Source organism: Streptopelia decaocto (assembly GCF_964273445.1).
Source record: "Streptopelia decaocto genome assembly, chromosome: 3".
In the NCBI taxonomy this organism is placed as follows: Eukaryota; Metazoa; Chordata; class Aves; order Columbiformes; family Columbidae; genus Streptopelia; species Streptopelia decaocto.
In genome coordinates this window covers 15079998-15099751 of record NC_138656.1, presented here as the reverse complement: position 1 = coordinate 15099751, position 19754 = coordinate 15079998, and the positions used below count along the sequence as shown (strand labels likewise).

At 33.7% G+C, this 19754-nt stretch overlaps 1 protein-coding gene and 1 long non-coding RNA gene across 15 annotated transcripts in view; one reads left to right on the top strand and one right to left on the bottom strand.

The window, feature by feature from the left end:
- Window positions 1–19754, bottom strand: part of NRXN1 (neurexin 1) — a 728501-nt gene that overhangs the window by 665374 nt on the left and 43373 nt on the right. The window lies entirely within an intron of this gene.
- LOC309437239 lies at window positions 9231–18210 on the top strand. The gene is made up of 5 exons (XR_014183516.1): window positions 9231–9459; window positions 10653–10742; window positions 12386–12451; window positions 16960–16995; window positions 17513–18210. It is a non-coding gene; the product is annotated as an uncharacterized lncRNA (long non-coding RNA).

The window sequence follows — 19754 nt, the reverse complement described above, 5'->3', positions numbered from 1 at the left end:
GCAAATGCCTTCTGGCTTTAAGAAATGTATGCTGATTCCAAAAGTATCTCTTACAAAGAACATCTAATGCTCATAAATCATTTGCTGCTTAGAAAAGAAAAAAAAAAAATCAAAGCACATTTCCCAAAACATGCTTGTAATGCATGTAGATCAGTCACCTCATTTTACTTCCATTAAAACAAAACAACTCTCCACAAAAAGCCATTTGTCTCCAAAGTAGTTTAGAATATCAAGGTCACAAATGTTTTACTTTCATCTCTTTGAATGTACCTCTTAATATTCAATATTGACAACTATCATTTTTTATCCAGTCTGCATTATTAGTAAGCTATCACCATTTTCTATAGTGGGCTAAATTTTTAAAATACACCAACTTCTGGTTAGGGCATTGGCATAACCTTTAAACAACTTTGCTGTTATTACTCTCTTACATCCTGTATCAATGATATCTGCATGTGTTTAAAAGACATGTAAAACATGTATCCTAACAAATACCACAATCAAATTACATAAAAAGGATGTATCCTTCACGTTATGTTCTATATTACATGCTTTTTCTGTGTTTGGTAACAAGTAGTCTGAAGAGGTGTAAAATTTAAATACATCAAACCAAGTAAGTTTCTAGTAAAATATAAGTGGAACAGAAAAACTGGGCAGGAATAGTTCTTATGACAGACAATAGCCAGGTGGGGATTGGTCTCTTCTCCCAGGCAGTTAGCAATAGGACAAGGGGGCATGGGCTTAAACTCTGCCAGGGGAAATTTAGGCTGGATATTAGAAAGAAATTCTTTACAGAGAGAGTGGTCAGGCATTGGAATGGCCTGCCCAGGGAGGTGGTGGACTCACCATCCCTGGAGGTTTTTAAACTGAGATTGGACATGGCACTTAGTGCCATGATCTAATAAACGGACTAGAGTTGGACCAAGGGTTGGACTCGATGATCTCTGAGGTCTTTTCCAACCCAGTCGATTCTGTGATTCTGTGATAGGATCTTCTTTAGAACACATTCAGATGGATATAAAACTTTTCATTAATTTAGACAGCTTTAATAAGACCTGGATTGCTCCTTGATTTTTATTATCTGCTGTGCTGCTACTTGGCACCTGCAACTCCCATTGAGATCTCATGGTGAATCACCGGAATGCAATGAGTTCATGAGTCCCCTCTTTCTGCCAGGGAAGCATTTCTAATCAATAGCTTTTAGTGTAATAGAAGTTACCACAATACTTTCAAGATCTGAGTTTATGTTGTAGTTAAAATGAGCTTAGTGCCATCTCTAGTGTACAGCTGCTGCTTCACCAAGCTGCATTTTATACATTAGGTCAAGGCTGCTTTTCTAAACCAGTATTTTATAAGGTGAAATAAAATCAACACAGAAAATGTTGATACTATTACAGGGAAATAATCTCCATTTTTTTTTTGTGAATGCCTACATACACACATATTTAGATAAGATTTGTGAATAAATATATTTATTTATGATAAATTATGTTATCAAAATAGGTCAAATAAAATTTTAATCTAAATTGATTTGAGTGAGTATGCAATGGGAAAGTGCAGATTCTGATGGAAGATACGGTTATGTAAATCTCCAATGAGACAAGAGAGCTACCAAAATGTAGACTGGTGTAAGTCTGAATAACACAAGTTCAAATCTCAGGGTGAAACCCTCGGAAACACACTTTAAATTGGAATTCTTCTCAGAATTGCATCAAATCAAAGCTGCATTATAACACTAATGGCAGCTATGCTGCTCTGAAAGGAGATAAAAGTCCCACTGGAAATTTCAGATCAACAGGAATTTTGCAGCTGGATTACAGGATTGTGCCACAAAGGGCAAATTTTGCACAGAGAGCTTAGTCACCTTTGTGCCACAGTGAAACACATTTTGGTATCATTTACATACAAAAGTGATCCCACTCTCTTATGTAAATTGGATATTCCCTCCTGGAAATTGGTAGTTTTCTTAGCAAATATAAGGACTAGATGCAAATGAAAGAGAAAAAAGAAAAAGAGAAAAAGAAAAAGGAAAAGAAAAAGGAAAAGAAAGAAAAAGAAAAAGAAAAAGAAAAAGAAAAAGAAAAAGAAAAAGAAAAAGAAAAAGAAAAAGAAAAAGAAAAAGAAAAAGAAAAAGAAAAAGAAAAAGAAAAAGAAAAAGAAGAAAAAGAAGAAAAAGAAGAAGAAAAAGAAGAAAAAGAAAAAGAAAAAGAAAAGAAGAAGAAAAAGAGGAAGAAGAAAAAAATAGCAAAGGGAAAAAAAGAAAAAACATGAAAAAAAAAAAGGCGGGGAAAAGAAGAAGAAAAGGAATAGCAATTTCTTTTGGGAAAACTGAGTGCATAAGAATTAGTGTAAGTTACTCAGCACAATGCCATGGGTCTCCCTGACCTTGGGAGGTTTTCCAGGAGTCATTCCTTGCACAAATATTTTCTGAACAATTATAAAGCACCTGGGACACTTCTTTTTTTTCCTCAGGAGCAGGGATTCATTTTTCTTTCTGTATTGATTTTTCTTTAACAAATATGTTTACTATGGCCATTTCAAGAAAACAGTACTGTTGTTTCAGATATGCTTCTGTATGTACCTCATGGTCAACTGAAAGAAACTATACCAAGTGCATTTTTGGGCTGGTGGGGCGGGGCGCGGTTTAAGACCTCCTCTTAAAAAATCAGTCGTAATTTCAGCCCCAGGTAGGAAAAAATGGACAGCTGCCTTTTTTTCCTCTTCAAAGAAGACTCTACATTCAGTGCAAACTATGAACATGATTGCCATTATCTGTACAATTTGAAGTCTTTGGGCTTCTAGTACAATGCATGGAGAATTATTGATAGCTGTAAGAGAAAGCTGGAGGTCAGTTTACCAGTCAGGGTTAGACTAGTTGAGCTTGATACCCAGGGATAAAAAATGGCACCTATTCATCAGTGTGAAATAGCACCTGATACGCGATTGTTCAGAAAGCACTTGGCTGGTTTGGAAAACACATTATGAACTTATAGAGAGTCTTACTGACAAAACAAAATTATTCCAAGGCAATATATTTTCTGGCAGCCTGCTCTGTCATGGAAAGCATAGTAACAAGTGTGTATTATTGACCTCAGCCTTTACCAGTGTCTCCCACTGACTTAAGAGTGATGTTGTTCATGTGAATCAAGACTGATAAAAGACGAGTAACTTACGCAAGTGCACATCTTTTAACTAAGAAATTTGCAAACCCATATGCCCAAATTTGATTTCCAGGGCAGTATTAACAAATCCTGTCACTAGTGTGTGAATAAATCATTACACAGCTAATTTAATAGCAATGTGAAGGGGAGGAAAAATATTCGTAAAGAAACTGAAAAACCAAAACGGATGAACTATATGGTAAAACAGGACACATTACCTTGTTGATCAGGACCCTCTCTAGAAGAGATAATATGAATATGAACTTCCATCTAATATGCAATTACATTGACTGTGCTACATAGAGGATTGAAGAGATTTTGAAGGCTGCTACATTTCTTTACAGTGATGTAAAATATACTTCAGTGGACTCTGGAACTCTTAGCACACTCATAGTCATACTTCATATATATGAAAAATCCCCATACAACCCTCAAAAAAACATGCAGGAGTTACACAGTACCTTGAAAAATCAGATTCTGAGAAAGCATTTTCAACCATTCAGACATGAGCACCACTCCTCACAAAAAATAATCACATAGCTGTGATGTTATGAAAAAGATGGAAATGACAGTTCACAAGTCTATCAGTAAATAAATATCAAGAGAAAAAATGGGTCTTGATCTCTACAGGTAGCTACAGATATACCATGACTCCAATGTGGAATAATTATAGTCCATAAATAATGCAGTGTTAAAGCATTTAATCGTGTTTTAAATCTATACTTTTACAGGTGAACTTACTACTATCTTTTGCGGCAAATAAACCCTTACGTGGATTCCCCCTAGGCTTGATTTTTGCTCATTTTGCGTACACTCACTTTTTTTTTTTTAAATTTTTGATCGCTCAAAATGACTCTCCCTTTTTAGCTGATTCTGTATACTCAGGCTCTGAGCACTGAGTTCATACATTTGCAGGTAGAAATCTTTTTAGTTCAATGATTAAGTATGCACACTTTGTTAAGCAATAAAACCTCTTTGTGATTCTCAAGTGTCTTTCATGGAAGGACATCAGTGGTTTATACCTACAAATGTCTCCATGAAGCAGACAAAAAATTTGGTAGTACATGTTTCCATGCAAGCAGAAGTGGTGCTCAAGACTGATGTGAGGGTCATTCAATTCAAGTGGATGCATGCATCTAGGACTTCTTCCACTCATAACTGAGATGAAGAAAACATAATAGTGGAATTTTAATTTTATTCAGGAGAAATGAAGAGTAAAATCCAAGACAGAAGATTTGGCTAGGCTTAGGGATACAATATTTTGTCTACAAGTAGGTGATGTCCAGACCTAAACTTTTATGAAGGATTAGCTAGGAATTATGTGAGCCATATAGCATTTTATTGCAACATAAGAATTGTTTAAATTGTGTATAATGCTGATTCCTTAGATCATAATGTCTGTTAAAATTGTTGAGATCTTTTAGATGGTAGATCTAATTCTAAAACTCTATTTCGTTAAGTAGGAAAAAATATACAGTGCTGAATGTGATGAGAATTTGTGAACTCCTTATTTTATTCAGCTCGGAAACTAAGGTAAGTGCCCATGTAAGTAGTTTATTGCCTTTAACGCTTGCTTATTCTAAGAATCCTGTGTGTTCCTCAGTTCTGACTACCATTTTAGCAACAGTACTATTTAGACCACTATTTTTGCAATTTTTATTATAACAAAAAGCAACTCTGCTACTATCAATAAGAGGGCAAGAAAAATGTCAGAATTTTCTGCACCCCAGATATATGTACTTATTTTTAAGAAATGCCTCCCAAGTGCCGATTTAATTTATTGTAGACTTTCCCTTTTCCCCTTTGGCTTTATAACTCCTGTAGAAAGAACTGTAGATTTAATATGAAGGACAAAATGGCAAACAGAAGAAAATAAAGAAGACTTACTTTTTTTTCCACCAAGAGGAAAGTTAAAAAATCTCTTCTTATCAAGCGTAATAGAGAAGAAATGTTGTTACATATGCAGAAAAATTTTCTCAGGAGAGAAATAAGGAAGAGAAATATTCAGTTCAGTTGGGTCCAAACTACAGGGTCTTCAAAAAGCAACCAGAACAACAAAAGCACCACATATTATTCATTGCAATAACATTATGTGCCAAAAGATCAACCCACTTCAGGAAAGAGGTAAATACAAATAATTCACTCAAACTACCTCATCTTCTTCTTCATCTCAGTATAGGATCTCAAAAGTAGAGACAGGAGAAGCAACAAAGTTCCACCAAAGGCTTATGTTGTTTCAGACTTCATACTCTCATTTCTTGGGCTACTCATTTCAGTGTAAGGTCCAAACCAAGGAAACCGAAATATGGTTTGTGTTGTTGGATTCTTTTCCTATTTTCTAATCACTACAGAAAAGCAGCACCACAGCTCCACTTTTTCTACTGCCACCATCCTTTGACTTGTCCTTTCCTTCCTTCTAGTAACAAACTCCTGCTGAAGCTCTCACCCCCTGCAGTTTGCCAAAGTAGAAACAAGAAGAATTTTCCCACAATCTGACTACTGGGAGTAAGTAAAAGAAAACAAATATATCATTATTTATAACCTGAAGGCAAAAATATTTTATATTAAAAGTCAAAGAATCAGATACTGAATTATTACAGCTACTAGCACATTCTGTCTCTCGCATTCACTCTATTAGAAGATGTAAATCTGTAGCCACCAGCTGTTAGCAGGATATTTTACTCTGTTCCAGGGATGTACCGATGTAATTAATCATGATAAAAACCAGAACCATCCAGCATGTTTTTCTGCCTTACTGTAGGGTAAACTATGTCTGTGTCAATCCTCATAATATTTACATAATGTCTTTCCATCCCCCACTCCCCTTACATCTGTTTCCTTGGTTCACTACTCTTATCATTAGAAAGTTCTTCCTAATGTTTAAACTTAATTGCTGCAATTTAACCTCGTTATTTCTTATCCTATCTACCATGGACAAAAGAACAGATTATTTCTTTCCTTTTTATACCAGCCCTTTACAAACTTGATCTTTGCCATCAGGTCCTCTCTTAGTCATTTCTCCTGTATGGTACACAACCCCAAGTCTTTCATTCTTTATTTCATAGGTTTACTTTTTGGTGAAAATCAAAGCTCAAAATTGGATGCAGAATTTCAGCTGCAAGTATGGTACTGAGGAGAACTGGGCAATTACTTCACCATGTCTTACAAGCTTTATTTCCACTTACAAGAGATTCTTTGATTTTTTTTACAACTTTATGTCTTTGGTGACCCCTGTTCAGAATGTGATACATGCAGACTCACAGATTCTTTTCCAAAGAAACAGTATTTCACCAGGGTTTTTGACAGCATATTTTTGCTGTCCATAATTCCTTCCTACGCCTAGCACCTTCTACATGTTTCCAGAGTTTTAGCATATATTTTGGTCCTTTTCTGTAATTTGTCAAGCTGATTTTGAATTCAAAGTTTGTTCTTGAGTATACTGTTTCTCTTTCTCAGCTCTACATTATCGCAGATTTAATAAACTTCATCCATGTTCTACCATCTAGGATGGAAAGCAGCGAAGAACTGATCCCAGGAGTGATGCCTGTGGTCAACTGGTCCTTTCACTTTTACAGAGAATTACTGACAACTTGCACAGTCATCCAGCCAACTTTGCATGCAATTTACTAGTAATTTATAAACTTAAAAAAAGATTTCCTAGCTTGCTTAAGAGAATGTCACGTTAGACAGTGCTTAAAGATTTGTTTAAGAATACATGACATCTGCTGCTTCATGACAATCTCTTAACAATTGTTGAAGAATTGGTTTAATGTAATTTGTTGCTGACAAATACATGTCTACTGCTACAACTTTTAACAAATTATTTGCTTGAATATTTGCTCCAAAGTGTTCCAGGGACTAAAGTTAAGCCAGCAAGCAAGAGTTGGATCTTCATTTATTGCAATTTTAAAATTTGGCACTATGTTACCCCTCTTGCAGCCCTCTAAAACATCATAACACCCTTACACACTTTCTTAAAGGAAACCTTTAATAGAGGTAAGATTGCTTCTGGCCAGTATTCAGTTAAGCACAAAGCTGCAGTTCTTCACACCATGCCCATTCATGCACTTCATTGACAACAAGGTCCTGAATAAGCCGAAATATAAAGAATATAGCACTTTCATACTGAATGCTTAAAATATCTATGCAGGATAGTCTTGCCCATTATAAGGAAGCTAAGAAAGAAGTGGCAATAAAGAGATGGTATATTTTGCTATTTATTTCAGAAACATTTTAACATGCATTGAGAGACTTAAATTTGTGGCAGATAAAGTATATATTTTAGGCTATGCAGTGAATTGAACACCTGCAAAAGTACACATGTACCTGACCTACCAAAGAAAGTCTGTAGTTGCGTGCTGAGTCTGGCTGGGATGGAGTTAACTTTCTTTGTAACAGCTCGCATGGTGCTGTGGTTTGAATTTGTGACTAAAACAGTGATTAAACCAATGCTTTGGCTATAGTTGAACAGTGTTTGAAAAGCACCAAGGCTTTCTCTGGTCCTAATTCTGCCATCCAGCAAGTACCTTGGGAGTGGGCAAGAAGTTGGGAAGGAACACGGTCAGGAGAGCTGACCTGAACTGGCCAAAAGGGTACTTCATAACATATAATGCTATGCTCAGCAATAAACTGGGATGTTTTGTCTCCAAATGTAGCCGTTGCTTGGAGACTTGCTGGGCATCAGTCTGCTTGCAGGGTGATTGCCTTTGCGTCACTTGTGTTTTCCCCTCTTCACTTATTAAACTATGTTTATCCTGGCCCATGTGTTTTTATAAAAACTTGCCTTTCCCATTCTCTCCCTTGTCCTGCTGGGGCAAAGTGGGCGAGCGGCTGTACGAGTGTGCAGCTGCTGGCTGTGGTCAACTGCCAACAAGACTATGAGTCATGATTCAGAATTCCAAAAAGTTCACACCATGTTTTTACAACATGTATTGGTACCAAGAAACATCTCTAGTAAAGTCAGTAACACAGGCAATTTAACCATCTGAGAAACAAACAAACAAACAAATTGTTTAGCTATTTAAAACATGCTGAGCTGTCTTCAGACAATACTTGCTTTAATGCATGTGGTAAGAATGATTATTTTTGTATAAAGTAATTATACCATAATTTTTGGTTGATTCAGAACCACTAAAATAACTAAATAATACACAGGTTTTACAGTATGAATTTCACTTAGTCTACAGATTTCTATACGTCTTCTAAAATACAGTGTTTTGATTAAAATTTGAGATGTGACCGAATTGCTCATTTATCTTTCATACCCATATAAGTGAAAAAAAGTTTGATACGTTCCATTCTAACAGTGTTTCCACTGATGTTCATGCAGAGAAACTGTAATCATTGGAGGAAGTAGAATAGCTAGAGTAATTTCAGCTTTATTAAAAATTTATTAGTATTTTTACAAGCAGATATAAGGAAAAAAAAAATCTGGTATTGTGTTCCAGGGATGAGCTGAGGGGAGGATAGGGGAATTTTTTCACCACCATCTACATTGTTTAACAGTAACCTACTCACTTTATTGGAGTATTTTTTCTTCAATGTTAAACTTAGACACAATAGGCTCTTCAATTAGATAGACAATGGGGTTTATGGCTTGAGCTGGTATATTAAATTTCATGTTCTTCTAAAACTACTCTGTGTACTCAGCCATGGATTATCAAATATTTCAAGTCACATTTTGTTTCTTACTCTGTTTGAATTCCCTGGCTTTTATTTGTGAAATCCACAGTCAAAGCAGTATGAACAGCGAGATACTTGTTTTGTTATTAATACAATTTTTCAACCATCTGCACTCTAAACAACTAAGATTAAAAGTTTTTCATTTTTTAGTCTAAGTAAAATGTCAAAGGTTAATTTTGTTTTGCAAACATCTGAGAAGTCTTGGCAAAAGCTTTTAGCCTGTTCTTTTCAACATACTTGTGGTTTCTGAACAAAAATGGGAGGGAAATAAATAAGGTTCCTGGACTCTAGCTTGAGAAACAGCTTCTACAAAACAAAAATAGCAACCCTTTACACAAAGTACAAAGGACAATTTCCTTTTCCCATCAGGCCAAAACTGGAGTTACAAATGTTTGCAGCAAACATTTTGCTGAGAATCTTCGCAATTTTTAACGAGAGTAGTTGCTTTATTGTCTTTTCCATAACAGCAAGGTCTTTAACATTTTCCATGTACAAAACCAGTTCTTGTTTAGGATTATGGGTTGAGCATTTAAATATCTTTCAGAAGCAATAATCAGCAGCAATCCATTCACATATCTGGCCCACTTTACAAACAAAGAAACCAAGACAAAAAAAGGTAAGATTGTTTAACTATGATAAAATAATAATTTAAAAAAACAGCAACCTGTAGTTGCAAATATTTTCTTACTAAATTTCTAACTGATTTATGTTAACATGAAATGTAAGTTAATTTGAGTTACCTATTTGAATGATATTATAGATTGTTAAACTTAATTTTATAGGATGTGGACAGACACAAAACTGTCACATAATGAAAATAAAGTGTAAAGTGTAGCATTTTCTGTTTTCTTGCCCTGTGTTAATTCCTAAAATTTTCCCCCCTTATCTAATTAATTAATAATTTTGATGGTGCAAGCCACTTCTAGAATTTTAAAGGCAAACTTTAAGATTGCTTTCTTTACATCGGTCTCTTTATTGTTTTGGGGTTTTGTTCAACAACATTAAAAAAATGTAGAAGGCAATAATTTCCACAGAATCTTTAGCATCATGAAAGAAATGCTGAGAGGTTTTTGAGTAACTTAAAAAATGGGCACAATGACCATTGAAAAGAGCTCTGGTCTATGATTATACTGGTGAACAGCGAGAGAAGCAGATGTGTCAAGAGAAATAAGATGCATCAGTAATAGGCTTGAGGCTCTTGCCTTTCCTGTATCTGTCAACTGACTGAATTTGGGTAGAAACTAACTCAGAGAGGAGGCTGCAGTGAAAGTTAGTCTCAGATAATAATTGTTCCCATGAAACAGTGTTTTTCACAGTGAAACCCGCTGAGCACGTGAAGCATTTGCTATTTTGTGAAGCTGTACTGCTAGTTCCCATCAACTTTTTAATTACGAGTGATAATATCTGAAGCTCCTCACAAAGTTCAGAAAATTAGCAAAACTTAGTTAATATGATGGCATTTTATAATAGTCATACATGTGAAAGAAATACAGCACTGAGTTTTCAATGAAGCTCACACTGCATAGTGTTCCTATAAATATATTTTTATCTATCTATATAAAACCTCTCTTATTCTAAAAGTCTTCGTATATAAGCTACTATGAAGACCTGAGTAATCACTAAGCAATGAAAAAATCATGCTTCCTTTCTTTTTCATAAAAGTTTTGCCGTTAATCACAGATTTTTTAGAATAAATTACTACTTTGAAATATAACATTATCTACTGTGTACTGTAAATTTATCAATGCTACCATTAATTTAATTTATGTGATGTTAAAAATAACAGCTCAGTTTTTCTCCTGCTTATAGATCTATGTATATAGAAACTATACATACTGCAGCAGGATCACCTACATTTAGATGGCTACTTAAGCTTATACATCAACAGCTGGAAGCATGGTGAGTTTACCTATATCTTTCCATTTTTTTTTCTTTTGAAATATACACCAGGAATAACATATTTTAAAAGAATTTAAAGTTTATGTACACTCTAAGCAATCTTTCATATATTACAGAATGACATGATACTGTTGCAATACATTAATTTTCACTTGTGTTTTGTTCATAGTAAGGAAGGTACCTTTCTAATTGCCTGCCAGGCAGCCTCAAAAATTATCAGGATTTTTGTCTTGTTTTCATCATTAGCAACAACACAGTTACAATGCAGAGCTACACCTATGTTTTCATCCATGCTAATTCATGAATGAATTTTGCAGTCTTATTGTCTTTCCAGAAACCCAATTAATTCCAACATAATGTTTACTTCTTGTTATGAAGAAGTAGTACAGGATCTAGATCACTCCTACATCAGTGCTGGGTCTTTGGCGTTAAATGAACCTCGAAATACTTACAACTTACTGTAATTACTAGGGCAAATTAAGACAACTGAAAACAACGATAAACAAATAAACTCAAGGTATTATTTTACAAAAATACATTTCAAGACACAAATCATCTCATATAAGGACCACTGAAGTCAAAGGGCATTTTTCATTGACCTTAGTGGGTTCTGCATCTGGTTATGAGTATTAAACTAGAACCATTGATAGTAATGGAAATGGCTTCTTAAGGTATTCTTCAATGCTATTTTTGGGTTTGCAGGCTACTTACTATATCCTGTTTGTGCCTCTTATGTTACCACATAAATATAGACCATATATACATAAAGTTACGATATATATAGGACATATGTACTATTTTAAAATTAAAAGCTCTGTCAATACACACTGTGAAACTGTGATGTTACCGCTATGCATGGAAAAAAAACACCTGTATGATCCAATCTTATCTGAAGATAAAAGTCTTTCTTGTTTGCTTTTTTAACTATGAAAATGTTCTCAAAAATGAGCTAAATGTTTTTATTTCATAAATGACATAGACTATAGATAGCATTTTGATTTGTTAGAGAATGTGAGAAAGAAAATTAAATATAAGAGTATTAAGATATATCATTTAGCCAGTTGCTATGAAAACAACACAAATAACATTGGTAAATAAAATAAAGGACGTATTCTTTTCTGTTCTAGTTTGTATAGTTCAGGAATCCTGAATCATTCATGGTTCAACATTCTTATAGGAAAATGAAAATTAAAAATAGGTGCACTTTGTGGAAACATTTACCTGAAGTAATTAAAAGGCATGCATTCATCTGCCTACATCTCTTCTGGATCCATATACAGCATATACCAAAGACACTACTTCTGCTTAAATTATCGCAATACAACGCTGCTCCCACATCATCTCTTGAAAGTGCACAAATATAACAGAGAAACCAAAGACTAATATAAGAAGATTTGGCTGCATTATTAACAGTATTGTCTATGCTGCTGAAGGGAATATATTTGGGAACTTTTAAATAAGCATCAGAAAACTTGCCAAAGACTGTGCTAACAGGGGGCAGTACTCTTATTTTTCCTTTTTTAAAACCTAGAAGCCCAAGCTCATTTGTGACCTTAAAATAGAACAGTAAGTGTAACTTTTTTTTTTTAAGATTAATGCTTACGTCATAAAAGATAAAACTGTAGGATTTTATTATGTTACAGTATATGATGACACTAGGCACTGAAGAGGATCTTACACCTTCAACTGGCCTATAGTCACATAGCAAGGTATTATTTTTATAAACACTGTTAATTTTAAAACAATATATGTTTCGACAGCTATTATGTGCTTTGTTTTCTACTTTGTCTTCCTGTTTTCATTGTCCAGTTAGTTTCACAGATTGTAATTAAATTCACATTTAAATACTGACTGTTCCAAATTTCTAAATTTATTTTGCTTCATATAAATTTCTCAACTACTCTCCAAGAGAACAAGATACTTTTATGGTGATCAGTCAGAGCCTTAGTCCAGCTACGGTATAAGAAATGCAACTATACTCCACAAGAAAACGCATTGCACTATTTTTTCCCAAAAAAAGCTTGATTTTATGTTTTACACCTGAGGAGATCATAAAGTGCTTTTATTTCTAATACTAACCTATGAATGGATGGGATATTTTAGAATAGCTTCTTCAGACAGAGCATTTCTAATAGGTTATGTATTCTATTTCCTGGTCCAGAGTTTGTGCCTTTCTGAAGTGAGAAAAAAAAATATTTCTTTGTAGTTTCAGTGTATTTCCTAAATAGCTCAACTTTAAAAAAAAAAACAAACAACAGATAATTGATTCCTTTTCTTTTCTTGAAGAATGAACAGAACTTTGCCTGAGTAATTTTGGTCATTTCACGTGGCTCTTGGCTGTCAATCGTCCAATTGTCATGCCTTAAGCTTTCCTTTTTTATAGAGAATCTCTTATTTGATCACAGTATCATTTTGGGACACCGCTACTATGCCGCAAAGATGTTAAGTGTTTTATTTTTATTCCATTCCATGATTTTCTGAAAAAAAAAAAAGTTAATAGATTTCAATACAGCTTTCCTCACATTCACTTCCTGCAACATATAGCATCCTCTCCCTAACGGCTGTTTGACATGTTAACAATCCTCCTGCTTGGACACACAGGGATGTGTCCATCTGATTTGTAATTTCACATTACACTGTGCAATGTGTCTGTATTAGCAACTGATTGCTCCACTTCAGTGAAGGCAAAAGGTGACTGAGCAGCTTTTGAAATTACAAGTTTCTCTGTATACAAATATATTGGCATTGTAAACACTTCTGGAAGGTGTGCTGTAAAACTGACAAACTTGCAATCCTTGAATAATTTCAGGCTCAGTGGGATTACCTTCATTTCCATTTCCATTGCCACTTCTGCATTCCCAGGTTTGATACTTTCAGTGAAGAAATGTGATTGAAATGCATAAATTTGGTTCCTCATTTTCTACTGTGGTGTATCACAGCCTCAACTTAAATCTTCTTTCATAGATTTCTAGGTCAGAAATATTCTTCCATGGTAGCTTGTAACTGAATTATCTGTAACAAGCTAAAATCTGATAAAGGTCATCTATAGCTTTTCTTAGATAAGTGATTACATATACACCTTAGGTAATTAAGCATGCTTAAAAGCCTTTTCTCTCTCTCTTTTCTTGTGAGATTACTCAGGCTTGGTTACTAAGATAAATAAAAAACAGACCTCTGTCAATTACTACATTAAACCATCAGAGAAACAACCTGGTAATGGTCTGAGATTTAATATTTTCTTTTTTTTTTTCCCAGGTCTGATCATCAAAAAACAATTTCGAATGTCCTTAACTGCTCTAGACTTTCCAGATGCTAGAGAACACTTTCTACCTTTCTAGTTACTGCTTAGTTTTCCAGCCTTGAAAATTACCATTAGTCAAACTTACAGTAGAACCAAGACTTCCTACAGGCCTTCAGCAATCAACAAACCTTTTATTCCAGCTATTCAAATATTGTATCTCACTTATAATTCAAATTCTTTCTCTAAACTTTCCTCCTCCAAAACACAGGACACCCACCACATGTTTTGAGATTTGTTTCCAGGTTCTGCTAAAGCCATAAAAAGGCTATTTTGATCTTCATAGTGTCCCCTCTAGAAATACTGTTTCTATTGTATAATTTTATTGTAAAATTTTTAATTTTACAATAAACTAATGTATTTGAAATATATATTTACATACACAGATGAAACTACCACATTTCATAAGTTCTCTCAATATTCAGCCCATTTGGTCTATGGTCTACAACAAATCTATGATGTTTGATCAGCATTTTTCAACACATTGCAAACTATTCTGTCTGCTTTCTTGGAGCCTGACCTTATTACTAAATTGACTGCCTAAATAATAAGCTATTTTATCTACAATGGTGAAGGCAATGTAAGTATGGAATAAAAAGGAAGCAGGAATGGGGATGGTCTACCTGTTGTATATGTTGTATTGTTGCCTTATTAAACTATGTTTTTATGAAGGCTCTAGAAATTACCAGTCTTGGACCTTTCCATATTTCTGGTTTCTTCTCTTGCAAGGTTATCTGCCAGCATTAATATACTGGCACAGGATAATATTTGTGTTCAGTTGAAAGCAATTAACAAAATAACATAAACCAGATATTTGAGCCAGATAAACACTAGTAATACTAGAACTTTTAAAAGATGTAAAAGTAAAAAAAACATATAAAAGACAAATAAAATGATGCAACTGGGAAAAATCCCATCTCCCTGTATATATGTCATTTACCAGAACTCATTTTAAAAAACTGTAACATCATCTGTAAATCACAGTATTTAAGAAAAATAGTTTTATTGCTTTCCAAGTGTACGTGGTATTTCAAAACTATTTTGAGATCAGAATCAGGCTCCTTCTATTATAAGTCTCTTTCAACCAATTCTATGATTCTATATTTTTGGATCATTCTGTGATGAAGAAATTTATTTTCTTGCAAATCTATTGCAAGTGCTATCTGACCATGTGTTCCATGATAAGTATTTGGTTAAAAACGTTCATAACCTGATTTACAGTGAACAAAATGTGATCATGTAAATCAGATTACCATTAGGTTAACATGAGCCAGACTTTGGTCTTAAATATGCTAGTTTCCTAAATAAAGAGTATTTGTTGCTAAAACTTAATTATCTCAATTTTATTAGCTTCTCAGTAGATAGTATCATGAGTTGCAGAACTGAAATCAAAAGTTAGATTCACATCTAACATTCAATGGATTTTGATGAAGATTTCCCCAGACAGTCCTATGATGATAGTATCTGTTTAAGTTTCCCAAACGAGCTTTTTTTCACTATTAATGTTAGTTAGTAAAATTATAGTTTCTTCAAGAATATTCCATTAAATTCTTAAACTCACATTCAGAAATTAAAACATTTGTGAGTAAATCCATACCCAACAACTGAGAGTGTCTTATAACCAAAGACTCGGAGATGTTTATAATCCTCAGTGATTTAGACATAGAGCTGCGGTAGACAACCTAATAGGCAAGAGTCTCCACGATCAAGATCTTAAATTTATTTGTACATGTTTTTAGCTTTCATTGCTAGGAAGATGCTAACGTTTTTATTTAATAGTCTACATCATCCCAGGATGTAATTAAAATAGTCTACTCTATTACATGAAGTAATATCAGTCAGCATGAAATTCACAAATTAATTTCTTTCAACATTCTCTTATTGTACAGTAGAACCCAAAATCTTTTTCTAGGCTACTTAGAAGCAATTCCATTTTTTTCCTACCATTTTTGATGTCTGCAGCAAGCCACTGGGAATCTAATAAGATGCCATAAGATAAAGTACAGATTTAACATCCACTTCACCTTGTCTCATGTCAGTTGACAACTGCACTGTACACATTGTTCTTTTTCTAAGATCAGCATCTAGACAGATGCCAAGTGGCTGAAGTTGTGTCTTGATAGAACAGAGTGCATGTTGGTGGGAAAGATGGAGGTATCCTGAAGATTTTTTTCCCTTAACAGTTTCATCCATCAATATGTGATGGCTGCAGCTTATAATTATAGTTCATATGCTTGGAACACTTTTTTTAGCAGTAGGGCATCCTGCTTTGTATGTGTACCAAGAAAAAAATATATCTTAGCAGTGGCTTGGTACTCAACCATGCTTTATTCATTAGTATCCAGACAGGTTTATGTAAGTAATTAACACGCTTTATACATACACATGTATTTTTATAAATATATATATATTTTATATATATTTTTATATATATCATTTTGACAATCTCACATTTTCTAATTAATTTATTTTATGGTGGATTCATGAGTGGGAGAAGATTCAAATTGTTCACAAAACACCAGCCTAAAAGCTTAACTTCTTTCCTGATAAGTTATGTGCTGTTTTGGATTGCTATTCAACAATATCTATCTGGACCAGTTGTCCTCACCTTAAAAATCATGCATGAAGTTGTTTAGGGTAGATGACTTTTCCATCTGATGTTCTAAGGAAGAGTATTAGAGGATGCTACGAAGAATTTGAGCTATCTAAAGCAGGGTAACTACTCCTACATTTATACAGTCCTAAAATTACACTTGGCCCTTTAAAGGCAACCATGACGCTGATGTGGCCCCCAGTGAAAATGAGTTTGACACCCCTGATCTAAAGACTCTTGAATTTATTGCCAGAAAAAAATTAAAATGGCCACTAAATTGCTTACTCTAACCAAAATCCATAACCTATAAATTGCTTGCTTTACAGTTCATTTGAGAAGCTCTGATGCTACCGGGATAGAAGGTATGCAGAACTCTAGAATTATTTAAATGTACTACATGTTATTTAAGTATTCAAGAAAATTTTCTTGGTTGGCAAGAAGCACGTTTGAGAAAATAGGCTAACAGTAAATAGTCCAAGTACTTCAATTTAATTGATTATTCAATATTGCTGTTTACCATTCACGAGTTTTCTTCACCTTTAACAGAAAACGAAAGTTGTATATTAAAGTAGCAATCATTGCTTGGTAATAAAAAGAGAGGTTTTCTTTTTTTCTAAACATATTTATTTGTCATAATGATTTTTTTTAGTACTTAAACATTAACTGGATAATTATGCATGAGAATATCTAGTAACAATTTGTTGTATCTATTCTGGCTTATTCTTCTATGCACTATTTCTCTTCTCTTTCCTGGTCTCTCTTGGTCAAAATATTATCATTTTGTCTGGTTTTGGTATGTATTAAAATGGGACTCAGCATTCACCGGCTTTAATGAACTGGAAACCAATTAAAATAACTATGCCTCATTTCTTACTCTAGGTGAAAGCAGTATTCAGTGAGGACAAATATCAAAAGATAAAACCAGAAAACCTATACATAACATATGACAACATGGAAGAAAGATATGTGCTCCTGTTCTTAACTTCTACTAATTTTTCCAAATGAGTTAACCACAACCTCATGATCCAATTATACACAGTATTTAATACGTACAAAGTTATAGGATTAGTTGCCACTGTATCTGTTATATAAGGAATTAGTCTGGTCCAGCTGTCATCTTTGAAAATAAAGATCCTCTGATGAAAACATTTTTAAAATAATGATTTTAAATGTTAAATTTTACTGATATTCTAGAAGTGCTTATAAAAATGATAAATAATTACTTAATCTTTAAATATCAGTCATGCATTTTCTAAAAAGCATTTTAAAATGTTTTGTGTATGTGTCTATAGAAAGATTTGTTAGATAGCTAATTAATTAAACTGGCACAAAGCATTTTGAGAATTCATCTGTATAAGACAGCAGAATGGATGCCTACAGTCTTCTGATCCACTTTTCAAAGAGTTAACCAATGGATGCAAAAAGGCCTGTGCCATTTTTCTTCTGTGCCTGAACTTAAGATGTGGGTTTATCTCATGCGTTTCTTTTTCTATTTGCTTTCTGGTGAACACGTTTGTATTTTGTTTGTAAAAAAAATACAGAAAAACATTTCTATCTCAGTTCTTCCCCCCACATTATAGCCACATATTCTTTAAGATCTTTTGGACAAGAACTTTTGTATTGTTAATGTTATTTTACCAGATTTTAGACAGGAAAATACTTATTTTCCCAAATGTACATAACAACTACATTGTGTTGCCCTAGTACATAATTTTGCATTGGAACAAACAGAATTCAAAACCTACAAATAAAAAAATGCCTCTACTTTCAAGTATCATTCAAAATACGTGGACTCTTGAAAATCAGACTAAATTGCAGAAGTTCTTAAAACTCCAAGAAGTATCAAAACACTGATGAAGTTTGAGTATAATGACAGATGCTTTTCATGAAGCTAATTTGAATGTAGGTTTATTATTGAGACGCAAGGTTATCTGAAAGAAGCAACAAATGTGTAGCAGAAAATACATTAATCCTTAATATTATTCTTGAAGACTGAATACATAAAGAATGATCATCTGAGCAGAAATGCATGATTTCTCTGTGCCATTTTCTTTGAAAAAAAACGCAACCACAAGTAAAACTGAATTTAGAACTAACTTTCTGCAAAATGTAAGCTGTGTAGTTGCAGATAAAAGTATTGATGAAGAGCTATATTGATCAGCTACATTCTATGCGTGCACAACCATTTACTTATTTATAATGAGTTGATATTGGTAATTGAAGACAGCTGTCCAATAGTGTTTTTATCCCCTGAGCCCTAGGCTATCTGACAGTATGCATAAAAGTAGTATACATTTCTGACTAAAAAACAAACAAACAAAAAAACAGCTATAGATATAGTATACCTGGACATGGGCAATTTTTCTGTTTATTATAATGGCATGCCTGTTTCTAGAAATTCATTTACATAGTATATTGAAAATAGCAAAAATGATGTAATTGTGGGGTTTTTTTTGCATTCTATGTTTTCTCAAAGAGAAAAGTATGTATTTAAAAGAAATGCTGTTAGCATAATATTTTACCTTTTGCTTGTACAAACCCAAAACCAAGAGAGTATCAAGGGGAAATCTAAATTCTATTGCAATACCAATACCAGGAATTATGAATAAATATTTTAATGACAATCACATTTTGTGATGTGAATTTAAATTTTTGATACCTAACAGAATCTAACAGGAAAAAGAAAGTCTAACAGTACTGTACTGAAAATTTAGTACTTTCTAGAACAGAAAGAAGATTCTCATCAATACTTCGTACAAACAAGCAGCAAGCTTAAACCACATGACCAGGAGACAAATACACCGCAGTTGCAGGCAAGGTTGAGTAAATTATTATCTATTTGTTCAGCTGCTTCTATATTAACTTACTTACTAAGCAGATGAATATTACTTAATAAATAGGTGCATATATAGGCACATGTATATCACTTAACTACCTTATGGAAAATGTATTCATTTTCTTAAAACACTTGAAATCCTTCATGTGTTGGCACTGAAGCCAGATGACCTATTTAACTAACAAGGCTTATTCAGTTCATAAAGTACAATTTATTTAGTTAGCTACAGAAAACACAGCATTGCCGTTCACACAGAGATTAAAGATAGGTGATTTTGTCTATCGC